We start from the raw sequence: 11,480 nt of genomic DNA, 5'->3' as shown, positions 1-11,480 counted from the left end.
TCTCCCAATCCATGAAAAAAATATGTGCTTCCACTTTTTTATATCTTCCTCTATTTCTTTTTTGAATGATCTGTAGTTTTCTGCAAATAGGTCCTTTATTTCATTGGTTAAGTTTATTCCTAGGTTTCTTAATTTTTTTTGCCACAATGGTAAATGGGATTGTTTTCTTAGTTTCTCTTTCTGTGATTTCATCATTGGTGTATAAGAATGCCATCGATTTCTTGATGTTAATTTTGTACCCTTATACTTTGCCAAATTCATTTATTGAGTCTAGTAAATTTTTGATGGAGTCTTGGGGGGGTTTTCTACATATAGTATCATGTCATCTGTGAATAATGACAGTTTTACTTCCTCCTTTCCAATTTGGATTTTTTTTTTTCTTCCTGTCTGATTGCTGTGGCTAAGACTTCCAGTACTATGTTAAATAAGAGTGGTGAAAGGGGGCATCCTTGTCTTGTTCCTGTTCTTAAGGAAAATGCTTTTAATTTTTGCCCATTGAGTATGATGTTGGCTGTAGGTCTTTAATACATGGCTTTTGTTATGTCGAGATATGATCCCTCTGTTGCCACATTGCTGAGCATTTTTATCAAAATGGGTGCTGAATTTTGTTGAATGCTTTTTCAGCGTCTATTGATAAGATCATATGATTTTTATCTTTCATTTTATTTATGTGGTGTAATACATTTATTGATTTGAGAATATTGTACTAGCCTTGCATCCCTGGGATGAATCCCACTTGGTCATGGTGAATAAGTTTTTTGATGTATTGCTGGATCTGATTTGCTAGTATTTTGTTCAGGATTTTGCATCTATGTTCATCAGGGATATTGGCCTGTAGTCTTCTTTCTTTGTAGTGTCTTTTTCTGGTTTTGGAATTAGAATTATTCTGGCTTCATAAGATAAGTTTGTTCTTTCTTTGTAGTGTCTTTTTCTGGTTTTGGAATTAGAATTATGCTGGCTTCATAAGACAAGTTTGTTAGTCTGCTATCTTCTTGAATTTTTTGAAATAGTTTGAGGAGAATGGGTGTTAGTTCTTCTTTGAATGTTCGGTAAAATTCCCCCGTGAAGCCATCTGGGCCTGCGCTTTTGTTTGCTGGGAGAGTCTTGATTACATCTTCAATTTCTTCTGTTGTTATTGGTCTTTTCAAATTTTCTATCTCTTCCCAGTCCAGTTTTGGGGGACTATGTGTTTCTAGAAATTTGTCCATTTCACTTAGATTGTATAATTTATTGCCGTATAATTGTTCATAATATTTGTTAACAATCCTTTGTATTTCTTTGGTGTCAGTTATTATTTCTCCTCTTTTATTTCTAATTTTGTGTATTTGGGTTCTCTCTCTTTGTTTCTTGGTGAGTCTAGCCAAGGGTCCATCAATTTGTTTATCTTTTCAAAGAACCAGCTCTTTGTTTCATTGATTTTTTTTGAATTGTTATTTTGGTCTCCATGTCATTTATTTCTGCTCTGATCTTTACTATTTCCTTTCTTCTACTTGCTCTTGGGTTTTCTTTTTGTTTGCTTTCTAGTTCTTTAAGTTGTGAGGTTAGATAGTCTATTAGAGATTTTTCTTGCTCCTGAGGTAGGCCTGTAGTGCTATGAACTTCCCTCTCAGAACTGCTTTTGCAGCATCCCTAGATTTTATGTTGTTGTGTGTTCATTTTCATGGTTTCCAGGAAGTTTTTAATTTCTTCTTTGATCTCCATGATAACCCATTCATTGTTCAATAACATGCTATTTAGCCTCCATGTTTTCAAATGTCTTTCCATGTTCTTGTTGCAATTGATTTCTAGTTGCATGCCATTGTGATCTGAGAAGATGCTTGATATGATTTCAATCTTCTTGAACTTGTAGAGACTTAGTTTGTGCCCTAACATGTGGTCTGTCTTTGAGAATGTCCCATGTGCACTTGGGAAGAATGTGAATTCTGCACTTTTGGGGTGTAATTCTCTGTAGTTATACATTAAATCCATTTGATGTAGTGCTTCATTTAGAGTCTATGTTTCCTTGTTAACTTTTTGTCTACATGATCTATCCAGTGATGTCAGCTGGGTATTGAAGTCCCCTGCTATGATTGTATTGCTACGATTTCTCCTTTGCAGTCCTCCAGAAGATTTTTAACATATGTTGGTGCTCCTATACCGGATGCATATATGTTTACCTAGGTTATATCTTCCTGTTGAATAGATCTTTTCAATTTTATGTAGTGGCCTTCATTTTCTCTACTTATGGCCTTCATTTTGAAATCTACTTTATCAGATATGAGTATTCCTACTTCAGCTTTTTTTTCCTTTTTGTTTGTTTGAAAGATTTTTTGCCATTGCTTCACTTTCAACCTATGTGAGTCTTTTGTGGTGAGGTGGGTCTCTTGTAAACAACATATATGTGAATCATGCTTTCTTATCCAGTCAGCTACTCTGTGTCTTTTTATTGGAGCATTCAAACCATTCACATTTAAGGTGATAATTGATATGTACTTATTTATTTCCATTTTTTTTATTGTGGTTATATTTTTCTTCCTATTTCTTCTACTAATTATAGCAGTCCTTTTAGCATATCTGGCAGTGCTGGGTTGGTGTTAATATATTCCCTTAGCTTTTTTTTTTGTCTGGAAAGCTCTTTATTTGACCTTCTATTTTGAATGATAGCCTTGCTGGATAGAGTAGTCTTGGATTCAGATCCTTGTTTTTCATGACTTTGATTACTTCATGCCACTCTCTTCTGGCCTGTAGTGTTTCTGTTGAGAGGTCAGCTGAGAGCCTTATGGGGTTTCCTTTGTAGATAACCTGTTGCTTATCTCTTGCTGCCTTTAGGATTCTCTCTTTGTCTTTAATTTTTGGCATTTTAATTAGTTTGTGTCTTGGTGTGGGCCTGTTTGGATTCTTCTTACTTGGGGCTCTCTGTGCTTCTTGAACTTGAATGCCTTCTTCCTTCACCAAGTTAGGAATGTTTTCTGTCACTATTTCTTCAAATATATTCTCTAACCCTTGTCCATTTTCTTCCTCTTCAGGGACTCCTATGATGTGAATGTTATTATGTTTTCAGTTGTCCCACAGTTCTCTTAAGCTATCTTCCTGTTTTTAAATTGTTCTTTTTTCCTTTTGGTTTTCTGATTGGTTGATTTTTTCTACCCTGTCTACTCATTCACTGATCCAGTCCTCAGCTTCCTCTACTCTGCTGGTTAGTCCCTCCAATGTATTCTCAATTTTTGCTATGTCATTCTTCATTTCCAATTCGTTGGTTTTCAATGTTTCTATATCTTTACTCATGGTGCTGATGGCCTTACTCATGCTGTTGAGCTTTCTCAAGATCATGGCTCTGAACTCTACCTCTGATAATTTGCTTAGCTGCATTTCATTGATCTCATCTTTGATAGAGTTCTCTTGTACTTTCACTAGGTATTTGTTTTTTTGTTTCACCATTTTGGCTATCTCAATGGGTTTTGGACCCTGCCAAATTTTCCCTATGGGTATTGGTGTTCTGCTGTTTGTGGCTCCCTCTACTGGGTTTGGATGAGCTTGGGTGGGCTCAGGTTAAACACCACTGTCAAGTCTTACTTTCCTGGGTAGATTTCCAAGCCCAGGAAAGGTTCAGTTATCCTCTAGTTTTTTCTTGGAGGCTAGTAGTCAGTTACACAGTGCCTTGGTGTATAGCCCTGGTGTTCTGCATAAGAGAATTTCCAGAGGCTGGGATAGATGCCAGTTGTTATTGAGCCTCAATTTGCATTTCTTTGCTTCACCTGGGAAAGGCTGAATCTCCCAGGGAGGGAGGGCTGCTGCTTTCCCCCACAGCTCTTGGAAAGAGCACACCAGCCACCATACTTTGTGGCCGCAACTCAGCAAAAACTTTGAGTGCCTTCCAAATCCTGGGTGTGCCCACAGAGTTCCAGTCCAGTCTGCCCTCACTCTGCCTTAGTCCCCGAGGTGAGTGTCTGTGGCTATTTTAGTGCTCTGTCCAGGCTTTCTGCGCTGTGTAGTGAGCTTGGTCTTTATTCCCCAAGGGCGCTGCTCACAGCTAAGACTGCTGCTGTCCTTCGGCTCCCAGCCTGCCACCCTCTCACACCTCTGCAGATCCTACCTGTGTCCCTGGTTATATGGTCCTGTCCTGCTGCTCTTCTGTTGCTTTTTTTCCCAAGGATTTGTCTTTATTTTAGTTGTAATTCCTGTTTGGTCCTGGGAGATGGTCTGTGTAGCTTCCATTCACTCCACCTCCATATTCACATCCTCTATGCCTATCTTGTATGCACCTGGGTCACACAGACCTCTCTGGTACCCCCACACCCTGCAGGTCCCCAGGGGTAACTGGATCGCACAGTCCCTTTGGGGACTGGGCTCTATGCCTATCTTATGGGCTGATGGGTTGCACAGGCCTCTCTGGTGCTTCAGCACCACGCAGATCCCATGGGTAACTGGATTGCATAGTCCCTGCTGGGTCGCACAGGCCTCTCTGGTGCTTCAGCACCCCACAGGTCCCATGAGTAACTGGATTGCATAGTCCCCGCTGGGTCATACAGGCCTCTCTGGTGCTTCAGCACCATGCAGGTCCAGTGGGTAATTAGATCACACAGCACCTGCTGGGTTGCACAGGACTCTCTGATGCGCCTGAACCCTGTAGTTCCTGTGGACAGGCAGCTGGATTGTACCCGTCCCTCTCAGGCTTTGGCTTCCCATCGCTCTTGTGGGCTACTAGGTAGCAGAGGCCTCTCTGGTGCCCCTACACCCTGCAGGTCCCACAGGTGAGCAGCTGGATGTCACCAGTCCCTCTCAGGCTTGGGGTTCCCACTGCTCTTGTGGGCTGCTGGGTAGCACAGGATTCTCTGGTACCCCAGCACCCCTTAGGACCCAGGGGCAGCTGGATCGCACCAGTCCCTCTCAGGCTCCGGCTTCCCACTGCTTTTGTGAGTTACTGGACCGCACTGGCCTCTGTGGAGCCCCAGGTCCCACAGCTGGTGGCTGGGGAGTGCTGCTGCCCCGTGGGGCTCAATTCCTGCTCAACTTTTGCTGTAGTTTTTGGGGATGGGTCTCAGCTGCTGGTCTGTGCTTCTGTTGCCTGGGGATGGATGTCTGCTCCCCAGCCTCTGTTGCTGGGGGTATATCTGTACTCTGATCGGGCTGATACTATGGAGGATGGTGCTGGCTCCTGGCTGTCTGCGGCTTCTGCGACCAGCACCTTGGGAGCTCCACTACTGTGCACCGGTCTGTGTTGACACAGAGTGTCCACTGGTCCGATGGTGCCAGGTATGCTGGTGGGCTCAGGTTGCTGGGCCCTAGCCGCTCCCACTGCCTCCGTCCAGGGAAGACCTGGGATCTTCCAAAATGGTGGGACCTCCCCGAAGTGCAGAGAGAAGTGCCCTGAAGAGCAGCTTACTGAGGTAGCCGGCTGCTCCGTCCACAGCACAGGAACCTTCTGCTTCGCATCTCTGCACAGCTTGGATTTGGTTGTCTACCTTCACGTCCACTCACACTCTCTTACACGCTCACCCTCCCTCCAGTCCTGCCTGCCACCATCTTCCTCAGTCTTTTATTTTTCTAATTTATTTTCTATTTATGTATAGTTGGTACACAATCTTATATTGGTTATAGTAGTTTCAGGTGTACAATATTAGTGACTCAATATACCTTAAAATAGTATCACCCCACTAATTCTAGAAGTCATCTGTCATCATGTAAACTTATCAAAATACTATTGACTATATTCTCCTTCCCATTTTCACTAATCCCCTGACCTTCTCCCTTCTGATAATCATTCCTTTGGTCTCTGTTTCTATGAGTCTGTTTTTGTTTTTTTGTGTGTTTGCTTTGTTTTGTTTTTAGATTCCATGTACAGTGAAAACATAAGATATTTGTCTTTCTCTGCCTGACTTATTTCACTTAGCATAATGACCTCTAGATCCATCCATATTGTTGCAAATGGCAAGATTACAAAGCTATAATAATAAAATCAGCATGGTAGTGGCCCAAAACAGACACATAAATCAATGGAACAGAATAGAAAAAAAACCCGCTTATGTGGTCAACTAATTTATGACAAAGGAGGTAAAAATATACACTAGAGTAATGACAGTCTCTTCAACAAGTGGTGTTGGGAAATCTGGACATATACATGCCAAATAAACACACACACACACACACACATCAAGCTGGACCACTCTTACATCATATACAAAAATAAATTAAAAATGGGTTAAAGACTTAAATGTAAACCTGAAACCATAAAACTCCTAGAAGAAAACATAAGAAGTAAACTATTAGACATCAGTCTGAGTAATATGTTTTTGGATACATCGCCTTGAGCAAGGGAAACAAAAGCAAAAAGAAATAAATGGGACTGTATCAAAGTACAAAGCTTCTGCACAGAGAAGAAAACCTTCAACAAAACAAAAAGGCAGCCTATTGAGTAGGAAGATATATTCACAAATAATGTACAATAACAAGTTGATATCCAAAATATATAAGAAACTCCTACAACTCAACAACAACAACGATCCAATAAAAAAAAAATGGGTGTCTCCTGGATTTATCAAAAACTGGGAAAAATGTGCTGAAGTTTTTGTATATTTGTCAATACTGCCTTTAAAAAAATATTTAAAGCTCTTTATCTTAAATAATTACAGCTAACAAAAAAAGTGAAAAAATAATGCAAAGAATCTCCATACACCTTTCTCTTGGTTTCTCCAATATAACTCCAACACAGTTTTCAAAACCAGAAAGTTAACATTAATAAAATGCTACCCACTAAATCTGCAGACCTTATTTGAATTTTGTCTATTATCCAACTATTGTTCTTTGTCTGTTTCAGGAGATAATCTCAGATCCCTATTCCTATTAGTTACCTGTGTCATTAGTCTACTCCAGTCTGGGAGAATTTATCATTCTTTAATGATACTTAAAGACTTTGACATTTTGAAGTGTCCTGGCCAGTCATGTTCTAGAATGCCCTTTAGGTTAGGTTTGACTGATGTTTCTTTCTGATTTAACTCAAGTTAGGTATTTTTTACAGGAATACCACAGAACTTGTGTCATTCTCAGTGCATCAAACCAGGAGGCATATGGTGTTTATATGTGCCATTATTGAGGATGTTAACTGGTCACTTGGATAAAGTACAATTCAATTCCTCCCTTAGTCATTAATAAATACCTTGTGTGGTAATACTTTTAGAGTATGTAAATACTCTTCTCTTCATACATTTGCCTGCTAATTTTAGGGTCTATGATAAACCTTGCTTGAAACAAACTTTATTGTAATGATTGTAAATGATGACTTTCTATTTTCATAATTTTCTTTATGTTCATAGTGTATGTTGCAATTATGCCATAAGAACAAGTATTCCCTTCTCCCCCATTTACTTATGTGTTAATTATTTATATCAGGAGAGACTCATGGACATTTTTCATGGGTTATAATTCATTATAATCATTATGCCATTAATGATTTTGTAGCTCAAATTGTCCCACATTCTCCTTGCATTTCTAAATATTTTGATCTGCATTTGTTATTACATGCTCATTAGCACAACGGTTTGTGCTTTTTTCATTTTCCCCAATTGTATTGATCTAATAAAAGCCTACTGATAACAATGTAATAAGCCTCTCCATTGTTCTGTACCTATAGATTTTCAAAATGTTATAAAATGTGCAGTGAATTATTAACATGTACATAATTTCTTTATTGCAATGGCCTTGACTCACTACCCGTTCCTTCTGCATCTGTAAAACATAATATTACCCATTCCTCCAAAAAGGCCTTGAAGCACTAGAATATAACACACAAATCTGACCTATTCATGTCAGCTTTAATCAGAGCTATAGAATCTAAAATATATAAAAAATAAAATCTAATTATACCCCCAAAAAAGCCTGTAATGTGAATTGTAACAGTTTTCAAGAGGAAATTTGTCCTCATTATTTTTTTTAAAGTTTATTTCCTCGAACACTATTGTGTCTGGCAATATTATGACTCTTGCTTTGTTTCTATTGTCATTTGCTTGCAGTTAGCCAACTTCTTCCTTTTCCTATGTTGATGCAGTTTCCCCCCATAGTTGTTACACTCCTCTGGTCATTTTCATAAGAGGAAATGTGCACATCCACCCTTGTGCCACCATCTCAGAGCTCCTTCTGTTTGTTTCGGATAAATTACTATAAGTTAATAAACAAACAAGTTATGGTGGTGATGAGGATAAACCTGGAAAGGATATGGTTTATAAAGTAAACTCAGCTGATGCTGGTCTTGATTAATAAATCAACATCTAATGCTCTGCTATCAAATACTAATGAATTCCTCCTTTCCTCCCTCATATTAATTTAGTGTCATTCCAAGTCCTCAGGGGAGAGTGCTCACAGCTTTCGGCAGGGACGCTCTCATACCTTGCCAGAGATTTTTATTAATTGCAGTAAATGCAGTGATTTTGGACAACGGAATTTAGAAAAGAAAGATGAGTTTGGAAGACTGTTCTTCCCTTTGGCAAGTATGATATTTTGGGATCTCAATAAATCTTTGCACCTAATAGAACTGGAAGTGATTTTCTTCACATCTTTTTTTACTACTCAGATATTCTGATAATCCTATTATAGGAATTCATATTAACACCAACTTCAAAATATAAAATAAAATGCAACAAATTATTTCAGTAACCTTAGTCATAACAGCATATTTCATTCTGATGACAAAAGAAAATATTTGCACATAGTCTATATTCACACATAGCTAAAATATCCATTTAAATGTTTAAAAATTCTGGCAGTCAGTTGAATTTTCTGAATATAATTACAAACAACTCTTTGGGGGGATATTTTAATTTTTTTCTGAGTTTACTGATTTGAAAGAACATCCAAAAGTCATATGATGAAATCTCTTTTAACAATACGGTATAGTGAGGAATTAAATAGAAAGGGTACTATATAGTTTGAATGGCTGATAACTAGTGTGTGAACTTAAACACCTTGGGCATTCATCGTAATTTGCTATGCACACAATGTGAAAAGAGATACTCTCTTTGTACCTTCTTCCATGTATGTTATAGAAAAGGTGAAACTAAATGTCATAAGGCAGGGAAGACCCAACATGGGGTAAGCTGCGTGGGTTGCAGTAACACAAGCTCTCCAGTCCTCTGCCAAGGCCATGTGTCAGTGAAGCCTAGGAGCTGGAGAGTGGAAGAAAGGTAACACAGGATTACTTCCAGCGAGAGGTGCAGTTTACCAAATAACTTGGGTCAGAAATAGGAGAGGTCTGGGTTGGTCTATCTTTCCAAACGAATGCTAGCTTTTGGGTGTGTAGATTTCTCATTCCTTATTGAGCCTTTTCAAACAGTTTGAAATTTTAGAAATGCATGAAAGAGTTTAGACATCATGACACGCTTGGAGAGGACCCCTTACAGTGTATGTTGAGATCTGGAGTGAACTCCACAGCTTGCAGGGCCTGCTGGTGCAGGGAGGAACTGACCAGAGTTCTGCAGTCGGCTCATTACCCGGGCCTGGGCACTTGGTGTTCACGCTCCAAACTGTCTAAGGTGGGTTCAGCTAAGCTATTCAGTTCACACTCAGGACCCATGGCTCCCTTAGGAGTCATAAACTAGGATGGGGAAAAGGGATTGGAATGATGCTGTATGAACTACGTGCTGAAAGAAATATCGTTGTTTGGGGAAACTTTTATTTTATTACCACCAAGGCAGCATTTAGCATGCCATAAGAAGTAAAGCAGTTTCCAAATGTGTTCAACTTATGAACGGGGGAAAACACACCTACTCAGCAAATTGGGTTCAGTGTGTGTCAAGTTCAAAGAGAGATAAACAGCTGTAAAAGTTGCTGGTCAAGGGTCAGCATGCCTCTTAAATGACAAGCTGCCAAAGGTTACCGAAGGCAAACTCTTTGCTAGAAATCGTTCATTTTAAAAACTAGATACTTAAATAAATGAATTCCACTAGGAACCTTGAGAAAGGCAGAGGGAAAACATCAAGTGCAGGATTAAGCTCTGCTTTAGGTTTTAGTGTAGCTTGCTGGGCATGCAAGTGTTTTACCTGTTAGCTTCTGTTTCATTAGTGAAGGGGAATGTATGAGTCCCCAAACAGAGACATGGATTGGATACATGTGTCATTATCTCTGTACCTGGGGGACTTTGTACCTGCACAGCAACGTTTCTTTGTTTCTCTGGAATTCCTACCACTGTACAATTATATATCAAAACTATTCTTGTTTCTCAAGAGAGCTCTCTTCAAATCTAAATTTATTAAGAGAGTGTTAATATTTCTAGCACCTGTAGGTAATATTAAAAACAGAGACTTTCTTGGGAAGTTTTAGTTCAAAAGGTATCATTCTCACGACTTGAAACTGCATTTAAAAAGTGACATATGAGACACATTGTCAACATTTCGGGCACCACTTCCCAATCCTCTCATTTATTTTTTAATCTTTTTTTTTAGCACTTAGCACTAAATGTCTGGTGATAGAGATATTTGTATTCTTGTCATTTCTTCTACAAGGGTGGAAGGGGCTTATAGTTAATACCTTGTTTCATTTTCTTTCTAAGCCTCCTTCAGCAGCATTTCACAATGTGTTCCTTAAGGTTAACAGGCTTGAGGAGGAATGAAGAGTCTCTATTCATATAAGCATAAAAAACCGTGGCCCTGGTCAGTGTGGCTCAGTGGGTTGGAGTGTCAACCTGTGCACTGAAAGGTCATGGGTTCAATTCCCAGTCAGGGCACATACCCAGGTTGCAGGTTTTATCCCTGGTCAGGGTGGGTACAGAAGGCAAACTGGTCCATGTTTCTCTTTCATATTGATCCCCCCCCCCCCCCCCCGCATCCCTTCTTCTCTCTCTGAAATTAATAAAAAGATATCCTCAGGTAAGAATTTTTAAAAACTGTTAAGAAAATTAAGACAATTTAATATCTTATGACTCTTCAAAAGTTGGATAGGTTCTGATGTGAACCCCAAATATATATGATTGCCTATTAAAGTATTTTGCCATTGTCACAATAAAAACACAGACTATTTTCTTCACCCCACAAACTGTTATGCCCTGATCTATCATCCCCTCCTCCTCCCAAACCCAGGTAAGCATTGCTTTACTTTCTGTAAATACAAAATAGTTTTGCCAGTTTTAGGATGTTATACCAATGAAATGATAACATACCCTCTTGTCTGTCTTCCTTCACTTATTAAAGTGTTATTGATACATATGTTATTAATAAAAATAAGACATTCATTTTTATCACCCAGTACTATTTTATTGAGTAACTAGACTATATTAATCTATTCTTCTGTTAGTGGACTTTTGGGTTGACTTCAGGTTAGTTTATTAGGTATAAAACTACTTTGTACAAATCTTTATTAACATGTTTTCATTTCTCTTTGGTAAATACCAAAGGGTAAAATTGTTGAATCGCTTGTTCAATATGAGTTTAACTTTTGAGGAATTTATAAATCATTCTCTTTTCCCACCAGCAACGTATGAGATCTCCTGTTTCACATCCTCACTAGCTAGCGCTTCG

The sequence above is a fragment of the Molossus molossus genome, unplaced genomic scaffold (assembly GCF_014108415.1).
Source record: "Molossus molossus isolate mMolMol1 unplaced genomic scaffold, mMolMol1.p scaffold_m16_p_1, whole genome shotgun sequence".
Taxonomy (NCBI): domain Eukaryota; kingdom Metazoa; phylum Chordata; class Mammalia; order Chiroptera; family Molossidae; genus Molossus; species Molossus molossus.
The sequence above is the reverse complement of the archived record's forward strand: the minus strand, read 5'-3'. Positions refer to the sequence as shown.